The sequence below is a fragment of the Natator depressus genome, chromosome 5, assembly GCF_965152275.1.
Source record: "Natator depressus isolate rNatDep1 chromosome 5, rNatDep2.hap1, whole genome shotgun sequence".
NCBI lineage: Eukaryota > Metazoa > Chordata > Testudines > Cheloniidae > Natator > Natator depressus.
Window position 1 is genome coordinate 31,730,268 of NC_134238.1, and position 27,468 is coordinate 31,757,735.

At 43.0% G+C, this 27,468-nt stretch overlaps 1 long non-coding RNA gene across 1 annotated transcript in view; it reads right to left on the reverse strand.

Annotated features, from left to right (window-relative positions):
- LOC141988105 (uncharacterized) overlaps positions 1 to 14,321 on the reverse strand; it is a 56,143-nt gene extending 41,822 nt beyond the window's left edge. Inside the window, exon 1 of the long non-coding RNA XR_012639658.1 lies at positions 14,262 to 14,321. This is a non-coding gene — a long non-coding RNA (uncharacterized LOC141988105). The remainder of the gene's footprint in view (positions 1 to 14,261) is intronic.
- Between the last annotated feature and the right edge of the window lie 13,147 nt (positions 14,322 to 27,468).

Here is a 27,468-nt window from a genome sequence, read left to right on the forward strand (position 1 = left end):
ACCATCCAGGGTGTTAATATAAGGTTAATTGCTTGGATCAGGTGGGCCTCTGCTAGCAGGCACTGGCACTTCAGCGTTATATATAGCTGTGTATGCTATCATAAGGCTGATTATGAACAGAAGCCAGCTGAATGATCTATAGTCTATGGTCTTGCCACCTGAACTCCTCAGTGCAGAAAGAAAAGGGGCCATCTCTTTTTTTTTTCCCCCTCTTAGATTCTTGCCCTATTTGAAGGTACAAAAAGAAAAACCATTGGTGTTGTGTTCCCTGAGCTGATTGCCAAAGACACAATTTTTGTTTTTGGACAATAGTCGTATTCCATAACACTACCTAAGTCTCCTCTCAAAGCACCTACCTTAGTCTTCCCATTCTGTGCCTAGGAGTCCATGTTACTAAATAAGGAATACAGAGGAGGAAAAGAAAAAAAAACAGTTTCAGCAGTGTTGGCACACGGGGGGTGTGTGAGAGTTACAGATGCAATAGGACATCCCTTCTTAAACTCTCCTTGAGGTATCCAAAGTGAGAGGCCAAAAAGGACTTTGGTCCCTGACTGAACGATTGGCTATGGAACAGGTTAGAGTGTATGATTGTGGTTTGAGATTTTCTGTGTGGTTTACACAGTATTAGATGCATATATCGCTTACTGTTAGTACCCCTGAGAAGGAATTTGGCCATGTTAAAGTTGCTATCTAATTGCTGCCTGGCTCTAGACTTTTAAAAGCCAAGGGGCAAAATCCTGGCCCCACTGTGAATTTTGCCATTGACTTCAATAGGGCCAGGTTTTCCCCTATGTAAGGGGAAAAAGTCTATTTTTAAGTGCTATAAAAAAAGCACAGAAAATAAAATAGCATAGACCTTGGGATAGACATTTCACTAGGTTCCCTTGGACATGACTCACTCATGAATGCTAAAAAGAGATTAAAAACTTGTGTTTTGTGCATATTCTCGATTGGAAAAGCTAGGGTTAATTACAATTGTCCAATAGACCACCTGTGTTAATATGGTGGGTGGACAATGATGGATTCAGTTCAGTTCAGTTCATAGCAGAAACTGAATTGGGAAAGCCAGGAGAAGAAAGTGGTTTGAATAGTTCAGGTACAAACAGATGATAGAAGGAGTATTAATAATAGTGCTGTGCGTGTGCACCCATTAGCACATGTAATTTCTGAATAAATTAAGTAATTTAGTAATCATGCAATTTTCTGTTGCACATCTGTGTGTTACTGATGTGATTCCCATCACTGCAATATCTGAATACCTCAAACATTAATGATTTATTATATATAACACCTCTGTGAGGTAGAGAAGTATCATTTCCATTTTACTGATGAGGAATGGAGGCACAAAGAAATTATGTGACTTGGCCATAGTCACACAAGAAGTTGGTGCCAGAATCAGAAATTTTACCTAGATCACCTAAATTCCAGTCCATTGTTTTAACCATAAGATCATCCTTACTCTGACATGTAGAGGAAGTAATTGTATGTGCAAGGAATGAGCAGACAAACTTTGTGTGTGCACAAAAATATGAGATTTTTTAAAAGTGTAATCCATTGTGTACAATCAATATAGGAGATGTGAGTAGGAGATACAGCCTCTTATTCCTCAAATGGAATATTTTAAGGCTACTTTGTTGGGCCTTATCAGGTTAATGATTAAAATAGTTGCCTTTTGAAGAACAAGTGTGAGATTAGACCTTGATGATAATTACATCTATACAATTGTTAGATTACCTACAGCTATTGGTAATGTTCTTAATCAGATAGGGGCAATTTGATCTATTTTTCTTCAAACTTAAATCAGAAATGCATTTTGGTTTTGGGGTTTTGGCCATATATATATATATAATATGTATCTATAAAGAACTCTACTTCCTATAAGGTTTGTTTTATATATATATATATATATATATATATATCATAGTTTGGATCTCAAGATTGGTCTGAATATATATAATGTTTTTCACAGTGCCATTCACTAGGGATGAATATTTTTCAGACCAATCTTGAGATCCAAACTATGATCTGTTCCATATCTTGTACTTCTCATTATTTGCCACATTCTAACTGTAAGTTTTCTCTAGTGAACCAGATTGTAGTGATTCATTTCCTTTCTGCTGCTGTTATCATTCAAAATAATTATCTATCTTTTCAGTATTTGTAGGTTTGGGATAGTATCTGCCAGAACATATTAAGCTGGGTTTTATCCAAATGTATGCTGACAGCTTTCTGTAAGATTTTTTATAAGTAGGACCAAAGTGTTTAGCAACATTGCTTGGATTTGCATGAGGAAATAAAATCAATCCTCAGAAAGAGATTTTATAAAGATCCAAACACAAAAAAGCTGTATGGACCAGAAAATATCTATCTATATAAAATAGTAATTGGGTGTCTAAACTATCTCTTCTTTAATCTTTATCTTCATATAAGAATGGACTGAATAGACAGAAAAATCACACCTACATTTGAAAGTTTGTTGGGGAGGCTCTGAATTGAGCAGATATATTTTTCTTCTCCATGCAACTCTAAATAGCATTTATAGGCCTAGTGTATACAAAAACGAGAACAGAATTTCATAGAAGAGAACTCCTGAGAAGATAGCCACCAAAATATGCACACCACCACCTCCTCATGGCCATAAAGGGACAAATCCAAACCTAGTAAAACTCCATTGACTTTGAGGAAGTTAAATCAGGCATCAGTCCAGTCTTTTTTCAGTCACAGCCAGTACTTTTTCTACTTCCACCATCCCCACTAAGCTGTTTTATCCATTCTCAAGATCTATTTCGCTTACATAATTGAATAGTATTTAAAGAACACAGTATTCTTTATATTCAGTGCTACTAAAACTATTTTCAATGACATTTATCACTGCAGACCAGTAGCAAGTTTAGTACACCTTAGAATTCTCTTGTGGATGGATAGGGGCTCCCCCAAACCTGCTCTGGACCCTGCTGTCTGTTGTTTATATTGTCTTTCCTCCCCCCAGTTCACAGCACAGGAGGGGTTCTCTGAATCAAACAAATGGGCAAAACAAAGCTCCCTTTCCCTCTCTTTCCCTTATGAGAGAGGGGATTCTGAATGAAAATAAAGGCAGAGGTGGCCTGTCCTTCAGGCAGTCTTTCTGGATTCACAGTCTATTGCCCTTTAGTAGGGTCTAACGTCAGCTCATCTTTTTGGGGCATACAGTTTTGCCACTGCTCTGGACAGCTTTGGGAGCAGTGTGAAGTATGAACTCCTGGGAAAAATCAGGGATGAAGACCACAGGCGCCTTAGACCACCACCATCACCAGCAACTTAGGGGGAGTCTTTTTCCATACCCAGGTTTCTGCCATTCATCTCTGAGCATATTCACATTCCATAAGAGGGCACTCCCTCTTTACGTGCCCTGTCTGGAATAGCTCATTAACGGGGTAGGAGTGGGGAGCCTGGTTGCAGAGTGATATCCAGACGACAGTCTGAGAGTCCCACTCCAGTTGTTTGTGGCACCTGGTGGTCCCACTGGCGGTGTTGTATTTGTGCCCATTCCCCTTGGACTACCTTTGGTCTGAGGGATGGTCAGGCCCCTCAGAGAGTGTTGCTGACTCTGGTTCATGCTCCCAGGTTTTGGGTGATTCTGCCTCTAGTTATCCTTCAGCTTCTATAAAGTCCTTCAGTAGCCTAACTACTTCTGATAACGTCCCTGGGCAATGCTGTAGGACCCACTCCTCGCCTTTCATGGGTAATATCTGAATAAATTGTTCTGTCACAATGGCCTCAGGCACTTGGGCCCCTGATCATTCCTACGGGTGGAGACACTTCAAACAGTGTTCCCTCAACCATTACGCAACCATTTGGGGTCTTTTCCACTTTGGGGTAATTCTCAGATCCAAACTGTTGACAGTTGATCTCTTTGGAAATATCCAAACAGTCTAAAATGGCAGACTTTACTTGCTTGTGATCTTTGGCCTGCTCCAAGCCCAGATTACAATAGGCTGCCTTTGCTGGACCATGAAGTATGGGGTCAGAGTCACAGCCCATTGTTCTGGGGGTTACTGGGCTGCTAGTGCTATCCTCTCAAATGTGACTAAAAAGGCTTCAGTATCATTGTCTGGCCCCATCTTGGTTAGCATCACTGGTACATGTGGAGGAACTCCCGCAGCTGAAGCATGACCCCCGGTACTCCCCATGGGTGTAGGGCTGGTACTAGCTGCTGTAGCACTGCTCCAGTTCCATCTTGCATGGAGCAGGTGATCGCTACTTCCTGTAAGGTTTGTTTTCTTAATTGCTTGTATCAGGTGTAGTTATGCCTGAATTTAACACCATTTGTGGGGTGATAATGGCTCCCTCAAACCCTCTCCGTCTGTCATTTATACTGTCTTTCCTCCCCCCACTTCGCTGCCTGAGTCAGACAAAGTGGCAAAAGAAATGTTGCCTCCCCTCTCAAGCAGGGAGAGCTGGAAGTCCTGGCACAGTCAAGGAATTATGACGTGATTGGAATAACAGAGACTTGGTGGGATAACTCACATGACTGGAGTAGTGTCATGGATGGATATAAACTGTTCAGGAAGGACAGGCAGGGCAGAAAAGGTGGGGGAGTTGCACTGTATGTAAGGGAGCAGTATGACTGCTCAGAGCTCAAGTATGAAACTGCAGAAAAACCTGAGTGTCTCTGGATTAAGTTTTAGAAGTGTGAGCAACACGGGTGATGTTGTGGTGGGAGTCTGCTATAGACCACCGGACCAGAGGGATGAGGTGGACAAGGCTTTCTTCCGGCAACTTACAGAAGTTACTAGATCGGAAGCCCTGGTTCTCATGGGAGACTTCAATCACCCGGATATCTTCTGGGAGAGCAATACAGCAGTGCACAGACAATCCAGGAAGTTTTTGGAAAGTGTAGGGGACAATTTCCTGGTGCAAGTGCTGGAGGAACCAACTAGAGGCAGAGCTCTTCTTGACCAGCTGCTCACAAACCGGGAAGAATTAGTAGGGGAAGCTAAAGTGGATGGGAACCTGGGAGGCAGTGACCATGAGATGGTCAAGTTCAGGATCCTGATAAAGGGAAGAAAGGAGAGCAGCAGAATACGGACCCTGGACTTCAGAAAAGCAGACTTTGACTCCCTCAGGGAACTGATGGGCAGGATCCCCTGGGAGAATAACATGAGGGGGAAAGGAGTCCAGGAGAGTTGGCTGTATTTTAAAGAATCCTTATTGAGGTTACAGGGACAAACCATCCCGATGTGTAGAAAGAATAGTAAATATGGCAGGCGACCAGCTTGGCTTAACAGTGAAATCCTTGCTGATGATAAACACAAAAAAGAAGCTTACAAGAAGTGGAAGATTGGACAAATGACCAGGGAAGAGTATAAAAATATTGCTTGGGCATGCAGGAGTGAAATCAGGAAGGGCAAATCACACTTGGAGTTGCAGCTAGCAAGAGATGTTAAGAGTAACAAGAAGGGTTTCTTCAGGTACGTTAGCAACAAGAAGAAAGTCAAGGAAAGTGTGCACCCCTTACTGAATGAGGGAGGCAACCTAGTGACAGAGGATGTGGAAAAAGCTAATGTACTCAATGATTTTTTTGCCTCTGTCTTCACGAACAAGGTCAGCTCCCACACTACTGCACTGGGCAGCACAGCATGGGGAGGAGGTGACCAGCCCTCTGTGGAGAAGGAAGTGGTTCGGGACTATTTAGAAAAGCTGGACGAGCACAAGTCCATGGGGTCGGATGCACTGCATCCGAGAGTGCTAAAGGAGTTGGCAGATGTGATTGCAGAGCCATTGGCCGTTATCTTTGAAAACTCATGGCGATCGGGGGAAGTCCCGGACGACTGGAAAAAGGCTAATGTAGTGCCCATCTTTAAAAAAGGGAAGAAGGAGGATCGTGGGAACTACAGGCCAGTCAGCCTCACCTCAGTCCCTGGAAAAATCATGGAGCAGGTCCTCAAGGAATCAATTCTGAAGCACTTAGAGGAGAGGAAAGTGATCAGGAACAGTCAGCATGGATTCACCAAGGGAAAGTCATGCCTGACTAATCTAATTGCCTTCTATGACGAGATGTGGATGAGGGGAAAGCGGTGGACGTGTTGTTCCTTGACTTTAGCAAAGCTTTTGACACGGTCTCCCACAGTATTCTTGCCAGCAAGTTAAAGAGGTATGGGCTGGATGAATGGACTATAAGGTGGATAGAAAGTTGGCTAGATTGTCGGGCTCAACAGGTAGTGATCAATGGCTCCATGTCTAGTTGGCAGCCGGTATCAAGTGGAGTGCCCCAAGGGTCGGTCCTCAGGCCGATTTTGTTCAATATCTTCATAAATGATCTGGAGGATGGTGTGGATTGCACCCTCAGCAAGTTTGCAGATGATACTAAACTGGGAGGAGTGGTAGATACGTTGGAGGGCAGAGATAGGATACAGAGGGACCTGGACAAATTGGAGGATTGGGCCAAAAGAAACCTGATGAGGTTCAATAAGGATAAATGCAGGGTCCTGCACTTAGGATGGAAGAACCCAATGCACAGCTACAGACTAGGGACCGAATGGCTAGGCAGCAGTTCTGCGGAAAAGGACCTAGGGGTTACAGTGGACGAGAAGCTGGATATGAGTCAGCAGTGTGCCCCTGTTGCCAAGAAGGCCAATGGCATTTTGGGATGTATAAGTAGGGGCATAGCGAGCAGATCGAGGGACGTGATCGTTCCCCTCTATTCGACATTGGTGAGGCCTCATCTGGAGTACTGTGTCCAGTTTTGGGCCCCACACTACAAGAAGGATGTGGATAAATTGGAGAGAGTCCAGCGAAGGGCAACAAAAATGATTAGGGGTCTGGAACACATGACTTATGAGGAGAGGCTGAGGGAACTGGGATTGTTTAGTCTGCGGAAGAGAAGAATGAGGGGGGATTTGATAGCTGCTTTCAACTACCTGAGAGGTGGTTCCAAAGAGGATGGTTCTAGACTATTCTCAGTGGTAGAAGAGGACAGGACAAGGAGTAATAGTCTCAAGTTGCAGTGGGGGAGGTTTAGGTTGGATATTAGGAAAAACTTTTTCACTAGGAGGGTGGTGAAACACTGGAATGCGTTACCTAGGGAGGTGGTAGAATCTCCTTCCTTAGAAGTTTTTAAGGTCAGGCTTGACAAAGCCCTGGCTGGGATGATTTAATTGGGGATTGGTCCTGCTTTGAGCAGGGGGTTGGACTAGATGACCTCCTGAGGTCCCTTCCAACCCTGATATTCTATGATGATTCTATGACACTAAACTGGGAGGAGAGGTAGATACACTGGAGGGTAGGGATAGGGTACAGAGGGCCCTAGACAAATTAGAGGATTGGGCCAAAAGAGATCTGATGAGGTCCAACAAGGACAAGTGCAGAGTCCTGCACTTAGGATGGAAGAATCCCATGCACCGCTACAGACTTGGGACCGAATGGCTCAGCAGCAGTTCTGCAGAAAAGGACCTAGGGGTTCCAGTGGATGAGAAGCTGGATGTGAGTCAACAGTGTGCCCTTGTTGCCAAGAAGGCCAATGGCATTTTGGGGTGTATATGTAGGGGCATTGCCAGCAGATCGAGGGATGTGATCATTCCACTCTATTCGACATTGGTGAGGCCTCATCTGGAGTACTGTGTCCAGTTTTGGGCCCCACACTACAAGAAGGATGTGGAAAAACTGGAAAGAGTCCAGCGGAGGGCAACAAAAATGATTAGGGGACTGGAACACATGACTTATGAGGAGAGGCTGAGGGAACTGGGATTGTTTAGTCTGTGGAAGAGAAGAATGAGGGGGGATTTGATAGCTGCTTTCAACTACCTGAAAGGGGGTTCCAAAGAGGATGGATCTAGGCTGTTCTCAGTGGTAGCTGATGACAGAACAAGGAGTAATGCTCTCAAGTTGCAGAGGGGGAGGTTTCGGTTGGATATTAGGAAAAACTTTTTCACTAGGAGGGTGGTGAAACACTGGAATGCATTACCTAGGGAGGTGGTGGAATCTCCTTCCTTAGATATTTTTCAGGTCAGGCTTGACAAAGCCCTGGCTGGGATGATTTAGTTGGGGATTGGTCCTGCTTTGAGCAGGGTGTTGGACTAGATGACCTCCTGAGGTCCCTTCCAACCCTGATATTCTATGATTCTATGATTCTCTTTCCCTTTGAGAGAGGGGACTTTGGGTGAAAACAAAGAAAGGTAGATGTGGCCTGTCTCTCAGGCTGTCTTTCTGGATCCAGCTGTATGAGCTTGGTCCCCCAGAGCCTATTGCCCCTTCGTGGGGCCTACCTTCAGCCCCTCTTCTTGGGGCATACATCTTTGCAGCTGGTCTGAAACTTCAGGAGTGGTGCGGCCTCCAACTGTCCCTTTCTCAGCTGACCTGTCTCTGTTGTCAGTGATCTCTGAGGTGGAGCAGTCCTCCTCCTGTTCACTACCCCTGCCTGTGGCAGGTATCTCTTTTTAAGATCCTTCCCCTCCAGGCAGAACAAGCCTTGGAGGTGAGCCTCATCATTAGCACTGAACAGGTCCAGAAGAGCTCGTTAGTCTCCTCTTCACCAGAGTGAGGGCATGTCCCTTCAGAGCTCTCAACATCTTTCATTTTATATATGGTCCCCAGTGTAACACCATAGCAATTCTGGTAATAGCCAGAGGAGTCTATGCACCTTTAGCAGCAGTGAGACATAAGGGTCAGTGTGAAACTTTGTAAAAGAAACCACATACACATATTTCAGTTGTATACACCAATGGGGCCTGAATACTGGAAGGTGCTCAATGTGAGTAAAGCTGGCAGAATGTGCCTATAGCTTAGGAAAACACATAACAAGCGGATGTAAAACAAATAAGAAGGGTGAGGAGGATGAAGATAACAATGATAGGAACATGTCATTGCATATGTACAATCTGCATGTTTCATATCATTCTTTAAGAAAGATATAAATAATGTTATTAATCTCTGTTGAACACCATTATTAGATGGCAATTTACTATAGCCATTGCAGTAGTTCAAAGAGTTAAATAGGTCCTAAACTAAAAAAATCAGTCATATTCACCCAGAGAGCATAATATTGTTCTTTCTTGTAAATAGTGCTCTAGTTCCTCAGGTTATAAGTCAGGTGACTCTCATTAAGTCAATCATCATCAAACTGGCTTGACCAGCAAGTACAGAGGAGAAGGTAATCTACCATTATGTAGGCATTGAGTCTAGACAGTGCTATTATGCTGAACACCCTGTAGCTCAAAACATAACTACTTAGATTGCTCAAATAATAACTGTGGCCAGCCAGACATTTTCTGTGGCTGGAGCTGCTAGTTTCTAAAGGCAGATAAATATATTAAATCTCTATTACAGCATTCCATCATGAGCTACACTCAGCCGTAATGTCCCATCTTTTGTCTGTAGCGGCTGTGAAAACATACCATGAATGCCAGCCTACACCAGGCATGGGATAGTCCTGTTGTCTTATTATTTGTGGCTTAATTATAACAGCTGTATATAATTCATATATAATATATCATCACACTGAAAACAGGAACAATGACAATAATATTACCCAGCGTAATTCAGAAGAGTAGTATTGTTTGCTTCTAGCTTTAGAGGGCAAAGAATATGTAGTCATCACTCTTTAATCCACCGGAGTGTCAAATACTGTTTGCACACGGGGGAATGCCTCACTTTATGGCAGGTTTCAGAGTAACAGCCGTGTTAGTCTGTATTCGCAAAAAGAAAAGGAGTACTTGTGGCACTTTAGAGACTAACCAATTTATTTGAGCATAAGCTTTCGTGATGAAGTGAGCTGTAGCTCACGAAAGCTCATGCTCAAATAAATTGGTTAGTCTCTAAGGTGCCACAAGTACTCCTTTTCTTTTCACTTTATGGCAGTGTCATTGGATAGAAATCAGAGGACATGCTAGGTGTATCTAGGTACTGCCTATTAGACATAAATACGGGTTAGAGGGAAGCACTCATCTCTGAGCTAGGAGAGACTGGGTTTAAATTCTAGACCAGATATGGGATCAGGCCTAATGCTGACCTAGCAATGTAATATGAGAGTTAGGGATGAGGTGAGGTTAATGTCCCCTTCTCAGAGGTACTCTGCTTTCATGAGAAGTTAAAGCTGAAGTCTCCCTTCCCTATCTCTGATGGTTGTCCAAGATTAGGTTAAAGGTCCCACAGCATTTTTTGAAACCAGCAGATTTCAATCTTGCTAGTCTGGCCATTGAGAGCAACAGGAAAAGCATGGAAGGTAGACGTAAGTATTTTTAAAACCTGGCTGACATAGGGCTCGATTGGGCAATTTAGGCACAGACTATAGTACAGGGCAGTGAGGAATGCCTCCTGGAGCTCCCAGGCACACAGAGATAGTATACCTGCCTGTCAAGGCTGATTCCCTACTTTGGCACTTTGAGTGCAGAAGGTGGGGGCCTACAAGGATTCTAAAAATTAATGCTGGTCACTGCTGGCTTGTAGTAAACTTCCAAGGTTACAGCTTTTCTCTGACCTTGGATGGGTAGATGCTGCCACCACCCAAGTACAGAACCCCTCTGAGAACCCAGGAAGGCGCACTTGGGAATTCCTTCCTGTGGGGTACCCGCAAGCCCTTCCCTCCCTCCCCCCACTCATCCCTGGAAAGAGCTGAGAAAGAAAAACAAAGGAAATCAGCTGTTGCCACCAGCTAATTAAACAACATATGCACACAAACCTCTTAGGACACCAAATCCAATCCTGTTCTAAAAAAAAGTTAAATTTTATTAAAAACAAAAAGAAAGAAAATACATCTGGAAACTCAGGCTATTGCTAGATTTTTAAAAAAAACACATACAAGGATTAAATATCAAGAATAACTTTCTTGAGGTCCAGCGTAAAGATTACAAGCAAAAAAAAGCATTTGGGGTTAGCACAGAGGAGTCCACAAGCCATAAAGAAATAAAAAAAGATAAACCTAATCGCATCTTCCTAAATATTTTCTGATCTACTTGCATATCTGGGGTTTTAAATGAGTAGTTTCTAGGTATGATACCAATGATTTTTCATACCTGCCCCAAGCTTCTTACAGCATAGTTACCCCCTGTCTGCCTCTCCCCGAGAACAACCACAAATAGACAAAGGGAAAGTTTTTTCCCAATTTTAAAAAGTTCTAGCCTTCCCATTGGCTCTTTTGGTCAGGTGCCCACTCCCTTCCTTTTACCTATGCATCACAGGGAGACTTTTTAACCCTTTACAGGTAAAGCAAGTAGAGAACAGCTGCTAAGAGGGATTTTATAGCTAACTGTCTGGCTGGGTGTCCATAGAAGGGAGTTACCCCCCCCCCCTTTCATTTATCACTCTGCCACTTAACCTTTTAGTAGGGTGCCACTTACTTCTGTACACACAACTGGCCTTCTTCTCTGTCTGGTGTCTAGTGGGAGCCAATCTGTTACTCTGTCTCCTCCCTGTACCATTTAGGACACTTTGTAAACCTGGAGGAATAGGAAGGAGACAGTCTCTGAGTTATTCAACTTTCTGGTACTTTGATTGTACCTGGCCCTTATGTGGACCATACAAAGGGAAGGGCCATGATTTTGAGTTCTTCCCTGACAGACACCTAGGAAAGGTCCAAGCAGAATCTGGCCATTGGTCTGTAGAAGCTGTACCTTAGTTTAACTAGTATTTAAGAATCAGGAAAACTGGATTCTAATATCCAAGGGCTAAACTCTGGTTTCATTTACACTGGCAAAAATCCTGAGTGAAGTCAATCAAATTTCTCCGGATTTTTACATAGACCTAAGACCCCAGTTCAGCAAAGCAATTCAATATGTGCCTTACATTAAGCACATGAGTAGTGCCATTAAATTCAATGAGACTACTTACACACTTAAAATTAAGCTGTGCTTAAGTGTGTTGGGGAATCAGGGTATTAGTGAGATCAGTATCTTGACACAAGTGTGTGTGAGCTGTTACACTGTAACCACCTAATTTATCTACACAGTTACTGAGCTAGATTCAGTATCTCAGGCCATAGTCCTGCAAAGAGCTCTGTTTTGACAGACCCTTCCTTCCACACAGCTCTTCTGAAGTCAGAGGGGCTCTATGTGGGTACCACTGTCTGCTCACCTGGAATTCACGTGGTACTGGGGCCCAAGTCATTAATACCTGAAGTGCTTTGGAATACTCTGAGAGTGCTTTATAAAAGCAAATTCAGTTTCTTTCTAGGTTTGGATTCTCACAAGTGCCGAATCATTGGATGTGCATTGTTTGTCCACAAGGCTCAAAAGGATTTAGTAACTGAGCATCTTAGAGGCAGTAAAAGTGAACAGCTGTTCTAGATAAAAATTTAGTAAACAGATTTATACATTTAAAAAATCAAATTTTACTTCTGATGCCAGTGTAACTTCATTCATACATCCTTTTCTGTCCACACAAATGCTTTCTTTGTGTATATAATCCCCCATAACTCATAGAGCAGAGTATTTATTTTCTTTTGTCATCATCCGTGTGTATGATACAATCCATCCAAACTGAAAAAGATGTTCTAAAATACCACATAATCCAAGGATTCCCGCTAACTGAAAAACATTCCTACTAACAAACTGCTGCACAACCAGCCTCCCTTTATGCCACAGTAATTCATATGACTGTTGATTTACATAGCTGCAGAGAGTGGGCAGGTAAATCAGTTTTTATAAATTCCTTCCAATAATCCAGTTTGAGGGAAGATAATAGTGAAGATGAAACTGAGTTCAATCACAGTTCTGTGTTAATGAATTATTTTCACAGGGACAAATCCTATATTTGCTACACAGGTGTTATTCCCAAAACGTTGTTTTCCTGAAAGAAAACTGGGGGGAATTATCTCTTGTGATCAGAGATATGAAGACACAAATTATTAAATGACTCTCACATTTACAAAGTTTAGCACCAAAACATTATGGTGATGGGTACTTTGGAAATGCTGATAGACAGCTAGATAAATATAGAATTAGAATAGAATAGTTAAAACCGTTGCTGTTGGAGATATTTGTGCTGGTAAAACTGGTGCTCCTAATACTGAGTCCTTAGAAGCAGGCAGCATGTAGGCACAGCTTGACTTTCTGGATCAGGCAGATTAAGAACATAATATTTTCTACACAGTTAATGCTGAGACTATGGTTAATTACTTAGCAGACCCTAAATCCCACAACTGACTTTCTGTCATTTCAATGGAACAAGAGAATGATACGTCCAGTGTGCAAAAGCTGGCAGGGAACTATCTGGTAAGCTTTCCAGCTGGTACGTAATCAGAAAAAGCATTCAGCATTTCAGGTGGGTTGCCTGCTAACCAGGCTATGCTTTAACCCTCAATTATCATAGAAGTTGGTTTTTACTAAGATAAATTTTGCATTGCTAGTCTATAAATTTAACCAATGGTTAGAATAAAAGTACGGGGACCCAATCCTGCTCCTATTGAAGTCAATTGATATGTCTGACTTCAGTGATCACGATCCTAGAACAAGATTTTCAAAATTGGGTGCCTAAAGCCCAAATAAGTGGCCTGGTTTTCAAAAATGCTGTGCACCCATCCTAACTAATTGGAGCAGGCCACTAAATATAAATTTAAGAAGAAAACAGACTGGGTAGAGTTCAACCTGCTGTTTAAAGGTGTGGCTTTAATGTTACTGCTTGAAAAGAAATACAAGATGTGCAGTGTGTCAGATTGAATGTTGCTGTTGGAATCCAAACTGGTGCCTTTCGTCACTTTTTGTGATTGTAACTGTGTGATCTGAATGTTGCATTAAATGTACACGTGCATTTAATTTACACCACACGCAGCAGACAACAGTAAAGGCTGATTATAAGATACAAACGTATCTGCACTCTAATACTAAAGCATTACAATATCACCTGGGCATTAAGATATTTCTTTTATAAATTTCTATTTTATACCAAAGCATCTAAAAATAAAAATCCAAAGTTATAGGAAATGAGAAAAGAGATGTAGAAAGAAGAAGAGTGATACCTAGGTTACAGGTATATAGCAATATAGGAATCAATTTAAGCCAGCTGGCCTGTGTTTAGCCTGGGTGCATGAAGAAGTAGTAATTGATATGCCCAATACTGGATTGCAAGGTACATTTTCCAGGATTTTCTGAGTAACTTCACATTAGGATCTACGTGGAACACAGATCTTGCCATAATCAACATGTTTATCCATGGCACAAGCAAATATTTTCTAGTTTGGACCCAAAGAAGAAAAAAAATGAAAAGAGGGAGTAGGGAAGAGAGAATGGAGCCTGAATTCTGATCACCAGACTCACATGAGTAAATCTACTGAAGTTAAAAGGGCAACTCACGTGATAAGCAGATTTAACCCAGGATCCGTGAGGTAAATTGGAACAAATCCACGGAGGGCTTTTAAAACAAGAAAGACAGTTCTGAATGTATGTTAATCCAGGATAATATTTGATATGCAAATATATTACAAATATTTCAGCTACAAAAAAGTGGGGAGTTTCTCTAAAATGAATGAATGAATGGACAAATGAATGAATGAATACATAAATAAGGCAAAAAGAAAAGGAGTACTTGTGGCACCTTAGAGACTAACAAATTTATTTGAGCATAAGCTTTCGTGAGCTATCGCTCACTTCATCAGATGCATTCAGTGGACAATAAATAAGGCAATCTCCTGACACCTACATATTTATTTTAGAAAATATATTTAAATGTATATTGGTTTATAGGAGCATATATACAGCAATTTGTTTAATAGACTGCACATGGCTAGATTCACAGTATATTACTCATTTATTCAGCTCTGAAGTGCATATTTGAACCTTGTTCTACATGTAGACCCCTTGCTTTTAGGAGAACTGCTCCTGCTTTTGTGAAGTTATGGTTAGAGAGTGCAGAGTCTTTAAATTTCTTTTGGACCTCTGTATTGTACTGATGTTTTTCAAGAAAATCTGTCCACGCTTGTGCTGATCAGAAGGCTACAGGTATTTTCTGCCACATCAAATACATTATCATCATCCTTACTGTGTTAAACACCCTACCCTGCTAACTGGAAATGGAAAATTATCCTCTAGCTGAAGTGATAGGAATCTGTGATTTGGTACAGGCAATGCATGTTGAATCATTGCTGTCATTCTGAAGTTCTGAGTAGCCATGCCATGCAGCCCAAGTGACAATCCTGGCCACAAATTTGTTATAATACTTTTCTTAAGTGAAGGTGAATTTTAAAATTATTTTTTTTAACCTGGCACAAAAACCACAGAAACTAAAAGAATATGATGAAGAAAAGACAATATTGTTTTGCCATCTTTGATATTTGGCCAAAAAACACATCTCCATTTCACCCCTAAGAAGGAGTATGACAGGAAGAATATGTAATATTGAAAAACATGCAAATAAAGAATTGGAAACCTTAAACAGGAAATCCTGGTTCCACTCATCAGAGTATTTATGACGGTGAAAACCAGTCCCTATGTACTGGTGGGCGAATAATACAAAACCCCCAATATTTTATTTTTAAAATTTCATGAAATTTGTTATTTGACTACTATTACTTGGGGATGTAGGTTCATAAATGCATAGAAGGTATCAAAAGAAAGACATCCTATTAATTAAATAGATTATTGTTGCAGCATCCAGTTTTGAGGCTGAATATGGGCATCCTGGAAAGGAAGAAAAAAAATCTTTCTACTTAATGAAGAGAAGTGCCCATCCAAGCACATTCAGAGTGTAATGATAGTGCACTTTGGGGCCAGTCATGGAAATGTCCAAATCACATTACTGTCAGAGTCAATAGCATAACCATTGATAAATCTAAACATAATACAACACAACAACCCAATAGATTTTTTTAAATGAATAAGTGCAAGAAGCATAATATGCTAATATCTTATTACTATATATTTCCTAAAACTAAATTATAGCATAAAATTGGGTAAACTATGAAACTTCCCTATACTTAATCGATTCTCCCCATTATAAACTCCTCTTAATTACCGAAACTCAGAAATTCTGAATGGCAGTGGATGGAAGTATCTACCTACAAAAGAAGCCACATTATTTTTCATTTTTAAATGCTGCCTTTCTGCTGATCCAGCAGCTCAGAAAAGATGCATATTATGCTGACGATAAGTTTTTTTTGGATCTAGCACTGAAGGCTCTTTTTGGATCTAACACAGAGCAGCCATATGCTTCAGTGTGAATTTTATTGTGGCTTAAGGGAAAATAACAAAACAACAAGGAACAAAAGTAAAGTCTTCATGAGAGGCGTTAAAGGAAGCCATAAACTGGAGAGAGAGTATTGTTCTTGCCACATGTGATGCATTTTCCTGCATCCACCAGTCCCAGTAGCTGGCTGAGGCTGGGCTGAGCAGGCTTCATGTGCTGGAGACTGAGTGCAATATTTAAAGCGTTATATAACTCTAATAAATCAACTATATCCCACAAAGCAGCATAAGAAGAGGAATTTCATATATGCTGGGGACCAGAGACATATTTCCACATGTGTGGTGTATTGTATAGCACATTCCTTACTACTGGGCCTCTTACCTGCAGTGCTTTGAGCTGATACGGGCCAAGACTCCTACTTAAAAGCAGAACTCTCTTTCTTTCTTTTTTTAAATCAATTGCTTCTTATTTGTAAAAACAACGAGGAGTCCTTGTGGAACCTTAGAGACTAACAAATTTATTTGGGCTTAAGTGTTCATGGGCTAGAACCCACTTCATCAGATGCATGGAGTGGAAAACACAGGAGCAGGTAAAAATACATGAAAGGATGGGCATTGCCTTACCAAGTGGGAGGTCAGTCTAATGAGATAAATCAATTAACAGTAGGATACCAAGGAAGGAAAAATAACTTTTAAAGTGGTAATGAGAGTGGCCTGTTACAGACAGTTGACAAAAAGGTGTGAGTAACAGTAGGCAGAAATTAGTATTGGGGAAATTAGGTTTAGGTTTTTTAATGACCCAACCACTCCCAGTCTTTATTCAGGCCTAATCTAATGGTATCCAGTTTGCAAATTAATTCCAGTTCTGTAGCTTCACATTGGAGTCTGTTTTTGAAGTTTTTTTTGTTGAAGAATTGCCACTTTTGGGTCTGTTATTGAATGACCGGAGAGACTGAAGTGTTCTCCTACTGGTTTTTGAATGTTATGATTCCTGATGTCAGATTTGTGTCCATTTATTCTTTTGCATAGAGACTGTCCAGTTTGACCAATGTACATGGCAGAGGGGCATTGCTGGCACATTTCACATTGGTAGATGTGCAGGTGAACGAGCCCCTGATGGTGTAGCTAATGTGATTAGGTCCTACGATAGTGTCCCTTGAATAGGTATGTGGACAGAGTTGGCACCAGGGTTTGTTGCAGGGATTGGTTCCTGGGTTGGTGTTTTTGTTGTGTGGTGTGTAGTTGCTGGTGAGTATTTGCTTCAGGTTGGGGGGCTGTCTGTAAGCAAGGACTGGTCTGTCTCCCAAGTTCTGTGAGAGTGAGGGATAGGTTGTAGATCCTTGATGATGCACTGGAGAGGTTTTAGTTGGGGGCTGTAGGTGATGGCTAGTGGCGTTCTGTTACTTTCTTTGTTGGGCCTGTCTTGTAGTAGGTGACTTCTGGGTACCCTTCTGGCTCTGTCAATCTGTTTCTTCACTTCCCCAGGTGGGTACTGTAGTTTTAAGAATGCTTGATAGAGATCCTGTAGGTGTTTGTCTCTGTCTGAGGGATCGGAGCAAATGCGGTTGTATCTTAGAGCTTGGCTGTAGGCTGGATGAAAGCTGGATGCATGTAGGTAAGTATAGCGGTCAGTAGGTTTCCAGTATAGGGTGGTGTTTATGTGACCATCGCTTATTAGCACTGTCGTGTCTAGGAAGTGGACCTCTTGTGTGGTCCAAGCTGAGGTTGATGGTGAGGTGGAAATTGTTGAAATCTTGGTGGAATTCCTCAAGGGTCTCCTTCCCATGAGTCCAGATGATGAAGCTGTCATCAATGTAGCACAAGCTGAGTAGGGGCGTAAGGAGACGGGAGCTGAGGAATCACTGAATATCTCTAGGCTCACTAAGGGAAGAAGGATTGCCTTGTGTTTAAGCCACAAGCCTACATCTCAGGAGAGCTGGCTTCAGGTCTCAGCTCCTTCATAGACTGTCTATATGATATGAACTTGGTTATGTTGCATAATCCCCCATCTCAGTCCCCTGTCTGTAAAATGGGGATAATAATATTTCTCTACCTCAGAATTGAGGATCAATTCAATAATGTTTGTGAGGAACATAATAGGATCAGGTCAGTTTTGAGTGTATAGTAATCAGCCTTGTGCCAGAGGTGGAATTTGTTTTCTGTAGCAGTGGCCAAATCCTGTCTACCATATTTACATGGACTCTGAAGTCAATGGGATTACCCATAGCCCCAAGGAAGCAAAGCATTTAAGAATACACTTAAGTCCCATTGACTTCATTGAGACTTAAGGCCCTAAAAGAAATGAATTTATCCTGGATCTATGGGTATTACTTCAGTAGAACTCAAGTATGTGTTAAAGTTAAGCACCTGATTAATTGCTTTGGCCCCATCTGAATAAAATGAGTGGGACTCAACCCTTTTTCCAGAGTACCATTCTCTTACTCACCTACTTAAGAATGGCTTAACCCCATGTATGATCAGTCTCTATGATGACACCTGTGATAATGTACCAATAGAAATAATACAGAAGTGCTGATATAAATGAAATGTACATCAGTCTAAAATGATGCCAGAGTCCTATAATAGTTGTTAAATATTCCAAAATAACACCATGAATAATATCATATTTTCTAAAAAATCGAATGAAACCAAGAGAGAGAAAGAACCTGAATTTAACTAAAGGGTTTGACTCATTCTAGGGGACACATCAGCTTCCAGGGGTGCAGACTATAGCAAGCATCCTCTTGCTATGAAAAGCCCATTCTGTTATGAATCACAGTGATACAAGCGGTCTACAGTCCTTGTTTTGCTGTGGGGGATGTCAGACTGCACCACTGCAAAAGTGGGTGATGCTGGCCAGTTCTGGGGCAGGGCCAGCTGTCAGGAAATGTGGGCATTCAAAGCATTTTCCTAGACAGTCTCTACTGGCAGAACCCCTACGCTGATCCAGTTGCAATTTAAAGATGCCCTTTCTTGCTGGAAACCAAAATGAGAGTGGCAATGTAAGCCTCAACTGCCCTTAGCTGGAAGTGAGTCTGGGCTCATCTTCCCAAAGAAGGGGGCTCCAATTTACATCCCCTTCTATGCCAGTGGGGGTGAATTGATCCTTATGTTTCCAGATAATATTATTATTTTATTTTATTAATTTGACTGCAGTAGAACTCATGACACTGGGGTTCCTAAGTGCTAAGTGACTGGGTTCCTGAGTGTCCCTATGTCTAGTGAGGCTATGGACAGGTGTGGACAGCAGAAAGCAATGTCTGTAAGTGAGCTCCAGCTAAAGTAATGGTCCCTGTGCAGATAAATGGAACTGAGGTAATCATAGAATCATAGAACTGGAAGGGACCTTGAGAGGTCATCTAGTCCTCATCTGCCTGCACTCAAGGCAGAACTAAGTATTATCTAGACCAGCGTGGGCAAACTATGGCCTGCGGGCCACATCCGGCCCGCGGGACCCTCCTGCCCAGCCCCTGAGCTCCTGGCCAGGGAGGCTTGCCCCCAGCCCTTCCCTTGCTGTTCCCCCTCCCCCGCAGCCTCAGCTCACTGCGCTGCTGGCACAATGCTCTGGGTGGTGGGGTGCAAGCTCTTGCTGGGCCACACAGCTGCAGAGCCACAGCCTGACCCGGTGCTCTGTGCTGTGCGGTGGCGTGGCTGGCTCCAGCTGGGCGGCACAGCTGCCTGTCCTGGTGCTCTGGGCGGCGCGGCTGTAGCATTGCCAGCCACCGGTGCTCCAGGCAGTGCGTTAAGGGGGCAGGGAGCAGGGGGGTGGTGGATAGCGGGCAGGGGAGTTTGGGGTGGTGGTCAGGGGGCAGGCATGTGGATAGGGGTTGGGGCTGTCAGAGGGTGGGGAACAGGGGGGGTTGAATGGGGCAGGAGTCCCAGGGGGACAGTCAGGAAGGAGAGGGGGGGGTTGGATGGGGCAGCAGGGGGCAGTCAGGGGTGGAGGGTCTGGGGGCGGTCAGGGGACAGGGAGGGATGGATGGGGCAGGGGTCCCGGGGGGGCCATCGGAGGCTAGAAGCAGGGGGGGTCAGATAGGGGGTGGGGGCCAGGCCATGCCTGGTTGTTTGGGGAGGCACAGCCTCCCCTAACCGGCGGCCCTCCATACAATTTTGGAAACCCGATGTGGCCTTCAGGCCAAAAAGTTTGTGCACCCTGATCTAGACCATCCCTGGCAGGTGTTTGTCCAACCTGCTCTTAAAAATCCCAAATAATGGAGAGTCCACAATCTCCCTAGGCAATTTATTCCAGTGCTTAACCAATCTGACAGTTAGGAAGTTTTTCCTTATGTCCAACCTAAACCTCCCTTGCTGCAATTTAAGCCCATTGCTTCTTGTCCTATTGTCAGATGTTAAGAAGAACAATTTTTCTCCCTCATCCTGTAATAACCTTTTATGTACTTGAAAACTGTTATGTCCCCTCTCAGTCTTCTCTACTCCAGACTAAACAAACCCAATTTTTTCTATTCCCTCATAGGTCATGTTTTCTAAACCTTTAGTAATTTTTGTTGCTCTTCTCTGGACTTTCTCCAGTTTGTCCACATTTTTCCTGAAATGTGGTGCCCAGAACTGGACACAATACTCCAGTTGAGGCCTAATCAGCATGGAGTAGAGCGGAAGAATTACTTCTCTTGCTTTACTCCGTGTCTTGCTTACAATACTCCTGTTAATACATCCCAGAATGATGGGGTTTTTTTTGCAACAGCATTACACTGTTGACTCATATTTAGCTTGTGATCCACTATGACCCCCAGATCCCTTTCTGCAGTACTCCTTCCTAGGCAGTTATTTCCCATTTTGTATGTGTGCAACTGATTTTTCCTTTGGTCCTGGTGCATTCTGGCAGAAGCAGATTACCACTTTGTGGGGCCCTGGTCCAGAGGAAATGGGGGCCCCTCTCCACTCCTTCTGCTTGAAGTTGCCCTCTGCCCTTCCAGTGCTCCTGCCAGGGATCAGGGTTGAGGCATGGGGGTTTGCCCCACTCCCCAGCAGGAGCACTGGGTGCCCAGAATGGGTCAGGGAATGGGGGCACCCATTTTTCCGGGTCCCCACAATTGGCTGGGGCCCCTGGGCATGGGCCCAGTTGTCCCAGTGGCAAATCCGCCACTGATTCTGGGTGTGGGCAGACTTGGTCTTGGTGGATTCTGAGTGTGGGCAGACCCTGAGGCACCTGGGGAGACTATCTTCCTACAGTGTATCCACGGAGATGTTAAACCCTGTCTCAGTGCATGTGTGCAGTTGACTGTAGGGGAAAATACAAAGTCCCTTGCAGTCAGGCTGGCCTCAATACTAGCCTACCCCATTATCTTGGGTCAGAATTGGGAGTATTTCTCAGAGGTATTGAGGGGGTTTAAACCAACTGCAGAGACCCCAGATAAAGTAGTCGAGCAGGCACAGGGAGATGGAAGACCAAAATCTGCAATGTTGCCAGGTGTAGGGAGGTGCTGAAACCTGGAGAGAGGGGATCCAGCCAAACAGAAGCTCCCCAGAAGGAACTCCTAACAACAAAGCAATATTAGCAGTCCCCCCACCACCCCTCCCCCGTACAGGAGAGGGACATCCTAACCAGAGAGACTGGCTTCTTAAAAAAACAGAGGGACGATGAAACCTTGAGCAGCTCCTCATTTTCCAAGTGTAGACCCTCCAGGTCCAGTGTGTGATAACCCTAGACATATGCTAACAAGCTCAGAAACATGTGGCATACTGGAGGACTTGTGGGGGCCAGGGGAGGAGGGAAACACGAGAAGTTTTCAGTGAAACAGGGAGCGCTAGGTCAGGGAAACCGAGGAGAAGGAGAGGGAGGCTGAGCCAACTTCCTGAAAGAGCAAGACCTGGACAGAGGATGGAGAACAATCCAGAGAGTAGTGGCAGGGTATGTCCTGACAAGGAAGCCTTGGTGGGCAAACCTACCTTGATAATCCAGACTCAGGGACAAGATAATTCAGGGGAAGAGAGGGATCCCAAGACTGTGTCTCTAGAGGGACAATTTATGTGTGTAGATATAAGCCAGGAGCAAAGTACACTGGAGGAAAGACCTCTGGGATGTGATTGGTGTAATGGACCATGGGAAAAGATGGAGCTATTGGGGAAACCTCCACTTGCTAAATGTACCTTTTGTAGGTTGAAGACAGGAGATCCTCACTGGTGGTCCATGGAAGGCCAGCCCCAAAGAGTACAAAAAACCCCTGTAGAATGCCAACCCCTTACAGAGGGTAGCAAAGAAGAGCTCTTCTGTATGCAAGAAAAGACATCAAGTGAAATAAGTGGCAGGGTGGGAGATGTGTGACAGGGCACTATTAGTAGCACCCTGGTTACTCCAGCACTGGGAAGAGTGCAGACTTAATTGAAGCCAGTTAATCAAATTCCATTGGGGATTATTGGCACTTGGGTGGTGATAGCTGGGGCAATTGGCTCAGTAACTGGGAGGCTATAACTGGGAGAAACAGGAACTGGGAGTGGGGGTGAGCTCAGAGGATCAACCTGAGCTAAAGAATAAAAGGTACATGGAAACCTCCTCTTGCTGTAAGACTGCAGTACTCTGTTATACTTTGTAAGGAAAGAATAAATACACACATGGTGTAAGAGTAACAACCTGGTGTGTGTTTGTGATTGCTAGGCCACATGACCTGGCCAGGCAGTGTGATACACAGGGTAGCAACAGAGGCGCCCTGTGACAGGCGCATATGCATATATTTAAGTGGGGATACTGGGTACTACTACTTCCGAGTATAGAGTCCAAGTTACTTGCTAAATGGCAAGGACCATATAAAGTAGTCCACCAAGTTGGGCCAGTTAACCATGAAATCATGCAGCTTAACAAGAGGAAACTCAACCAGGTCTACTATGTTAACTTTCTGAAGCCATGGGAGGAGCAAGAAAGCTTATTATCACATCTTACCCCCGCACTCAAAGCCAGAACTGGGTCCTCAAGTGCCCACCTCACCAGACCCAAACCCTATACAGAGGAGGGAATACCTCCACCTAGAACAGAGGGCCCAAGTGAGATGATGTTTGCCTCCTGGCTGGGGAAGACTCACCTCATGCACCATTATATCTAAATGGAATCTGGGCAACTCATCTGGGAGAATCCATGGCCACTCCCCAAAAAATGCAGGAATCCTTGAGGCAAGAGGTCCAGGCAATGTTGGAGCAAGGGATCATTGAAGAATCCTGCAGTGAATGGTGAAGCCCAGCTGTATTGGTCCCAAAGCTGTACAGCACTGTTCTGTTTTGCATAGACTTCAAAAGGGTCGATGATATCTCCAGATTTGATGCTTACACCATGCCCCCAGTAGACGAGCTTTTGGACTGGCTGGTGAGGCCCGGTATATCACCACATTAGATTTAACAAAGGGGTACTGGCAGATCCCACTCACACTGGAATCACAGGAGAAAACCACCTTTGCCATGTCATTTGGTCTCTATCAATTTAGAACTATGCCCTTTGGGTTCCATATTGCCCCAGCAATATTCCAATAGCTCATGGATCAAGTTCTTCAACCACATGGCTCATATGCCTATTTAGATGATGTGGTCATCTACAGCTGAGAATGGGAGGAATATCTAGCACAAGTCTCTGCCCTACTTTGGTCCCTAAGAGGGGGCTGGGCTAACACCAAACCCAGCAATATGCAAGACTGAGAAAGAAGAGGCCACCTACCTGGGATATGCTTTCTGAAATGACCAAGTCCGGCCACTCATGGACAAGGTTCATGCCCTCAAAGTGTGCCCACTCCCAGTCAAGAAGAAGCAAGTCCAAAGGTTTTGGGGGCTTGCAGGCTACTACCACTGATTTATGCCAGGGTTTTTGATGATAGCAGCCCCCCTCACAGGCCTAAATAGGCTTAATCCTTGGACCAATGCACCAGCTTGGGGCCTGTGAGAAGGCCTGTCAGAAGTTGAAAGAACACTTATGTAAAGAGCCTGTCCTGTCTGGTCCCAACTTCTCAAAAGAGTTTATTTTACAAACTGACATCTCAGAAGTGGGACTAGGTGCAGTATTGTTCCAGGAAACAAATGGAGAGTAACATCCAATATTCTATTTGAGCCACAAACTTCCCAAAATGCAAAGCTCCCCAATACTGATATTTGATCTTATGAGTTGCCATTGCTTCATGTACCACTTATACATGATAAAAAGAGCGTCACCTTTTTAAATACTCATTTTTACACAACATTTGGATTCCTGATTGAAAAGGAAATTGTTGGTAGTAGTTGGAAGTTTTTAAACCCCGTGATTTCATTATCAGAATCCTGTTGCTACTTCAAGTCAGGGTATTTTTTTAAAATTCAAAACAAACTATGAAGCAACAAAATAACTTGGGGTAAACTCAAGACCAATTAAAATACTATTGCATTGACATATGTTTGCGAGCAGTTGTTTAAATGTATTGTATGAATGTTACATAACATTATAACAAACAGTGTGCTGAGTGCCCCTTTGTTGCTAATGAAGATAGAAAGACATTCCTTATGGCTGCATCTTAAAGAATGGTACACATATCTCCAGCCTAATGTAAACAAGGGTCCTTTGATAGTGACATATAAAACACCGAGCTCTTTACTAGTTGAAATAATGGATACGGTGAGTCCAAATGTTTTGGACTAAGATTTATAGGTTTACAAAGAGAAACCTGTTTTTCTTATAAAATTAGAGTAGTCTGCTTCCACCTTGCCAAATAAAGTGTCTTGAAAAGGTATCAATTATTTAATATTAGACGTTTACATTATATACTGTAACAGGCAAAATCTATCATAACAATGGGTACTGAGTGTTGAACCACCACCTTTTGTTTTATAGCAGCCCAAGACAATATATTGACTTTGGATCTTTACCATCTTGACTTTGCACCTAGATATCATGATGCACTATGAAGGGACAATAGACACTCCTTAGTTAACACTACAATTGAATGTCCATTAGAAGCCTGATTTTGACACTCCCTCTCCCCCCCCACCACACACAATCATGTTGACCCCCAAATTGAATTAGATTCACCCATTGCCAATCTGTATTCCACACAATAAAATGCAACAATGCATGTTTTCAGATGACAGACACTGTGGAGCTAGGACAATATTCACATAATCAAATTGAGCCAAAGTAATTCCTGCTGAATCTGCATGGAAATCAGTGAATTACACCATTGGATTAATTTAACCCAGTGACTTTAAAGATTCACTTTACATTTGACCTGCTGACGCCTCTCATTATTGAAAGCCACAGATGGCCATACTGATCCAACTAGGTCATGTTAAAAAGCAGTATTTGAACCTTGACAATTCCTATTCAAATTCCTTACTTATCTAGATAGACACATTCCAAAGCTGAGCAAGGTCTTAGCGTTAACCCTTGATACTAAGGGGTTCTTTGGTGCTTGCAAGTATTGCTAATATGTTCTTTTTTCACTAGCAATTATTTCAAAAAATCCTGAACTTTGGCATCGGAGGGAGGGGGTTGGTGAATTATAAATGGTTATATTAACCCATTGGACAAATGACCTTCATTGCAGTTCTGGAAGTAGCGCATTTGGAGAGCTAGTTTATACTCTCGGCCAGGAAAATAGCATAGACATAGCTGTTAACATCAGCCAGGAAAAGAGCAAAACTCTCATAGGTGATGAAATATGATTCAAAATGCTCCATGTATGGATCTAGCTGAAGATAAATTCCTCATATAATTGTCAGTTAGAGAAAATCACCAACTATGTAATTGCTCAGAGACTCCAGAGGTTACAACAAATGAGAAATCAATCTGAGGGGGACCCTTTAAAATGCTAACGTGGTACAAAAGCAATTTCAAATTTTCTTAAGTAATGCTACTCTGGAGGACTTTTAAAGGCATTATCATTCAAATCTTTACCTTGTGGTTGGCCTCTGAAAAATCTGTATTTGTATTTCTTTCTCTGAGCTTTATCAGCCCAAAACATCAACAGTAACCCATGCCATTGAATATGTGGTTGACAATAGAATTATCCTTCTTTTCAGCGCACGACAGAGGAGATTGACAAGTTAGGTGCCCAACTCCCCTGGACTTTACCCTTTGTGCCTTTGAAAATCTTCCCTGTTTTATACAGATCTTGTGTGTTACACCTGGAGCTTGGTTCTACCAAGTGCAGGTGTACAGTAGAAGGTGATCAGAGGGATGTGGAGGGCAATGAAAACTGATCCTGAACCAATGAAAGCAGTGCTTCCTGGCAGCCAATTTGTTTCTGCCTAACTGTAGGAGAAGGCCAAAGGGGAGAATGTTCCTCTAAGCTCCTCATTAACATCTCCCACCGGTTTTTTTTTTTCCTTAGTAATTTCTAAGTAAGGAACTGGGTTCACAAAGGCCTTGAGACTTATTGCCATATAGCTTAAATATATTTGGGTCAAAAAAAGGGCTCCACCGGCCGTTACCCAGCAGAATTGCAGGAATAATTGTTCATTTGCTTACAGTTGCCTACATTTTGAGACTCTACATAAGCAGGATCTTAAAGCTTGATTTTAAACCAGGTTTGGGTTTGAATTCTATGCAGTGCTGCATGTGGAAGTGCAAGGTGAAAAGAGATGAGCAAACCAGAACCCCAGGAACTCCCGATCTGGCATTAAGGAGAGCAGAAGTACAGCCTGAGAAGGCAAAAATGAGCTACCTTTCTCATTAACATAATGAGATTTGTGTCTCTCCTCAGGCAGGGCCATTTTTCAACCACGCCACACCCCTTTGGTCCTTGTGTACTATGTAAGGAAGTAGACAATTAGGGGACTTGAGCCTGCTCACTATGAAAGCTTACATTTTATGTCTATCCTTATTGAAGCCCACATACAGCCTCGCCCACACTTGAGATGCAGCACTACAGCCTTGCCTTCCATCCTATGAGCTGGGCAAGGTTTAAGGTCATCGAGTACCAGGCATCCATTTTGTGCCATAGGACGGGAATATTTGTTAATTTTAGTAGATACTCAGGGGAAGGACAAATTCCCAGAAAGCCTTATTATGGCATTTGGTTCAAGCATCAGGCAGGGTATTTCCATATTGTGACCTCTTTACAAGGGATCCTGAAAATGAAAGTTCTTCAGTGTGTGGGTTGGAACTGCTTCCTCATTTGTCATAATATGCAAAGGTGCAGGTAGAGCCTGAAATCCTGACCCCCTTCCTTAACTTGCTTACCTGTAGATGTGTGAGTTTTGAAAATGGTGGAGAATATCATCTTGGTTTAGTCTTGTCAATGTCTTTCCTCTCTCTCATCTTTTTTTTCTACAGCCATTATCTCTCACACACTGCTTTTTCTTTTTGTTCCTGCAAGAGGTTTCCCTGGACCATACTCAAACCATTCCTTTTTAAGGGTTTATTTTAGAGATAACATCAACCTCCCAATTATATGGCAAAGAGCATGTCCCTTTA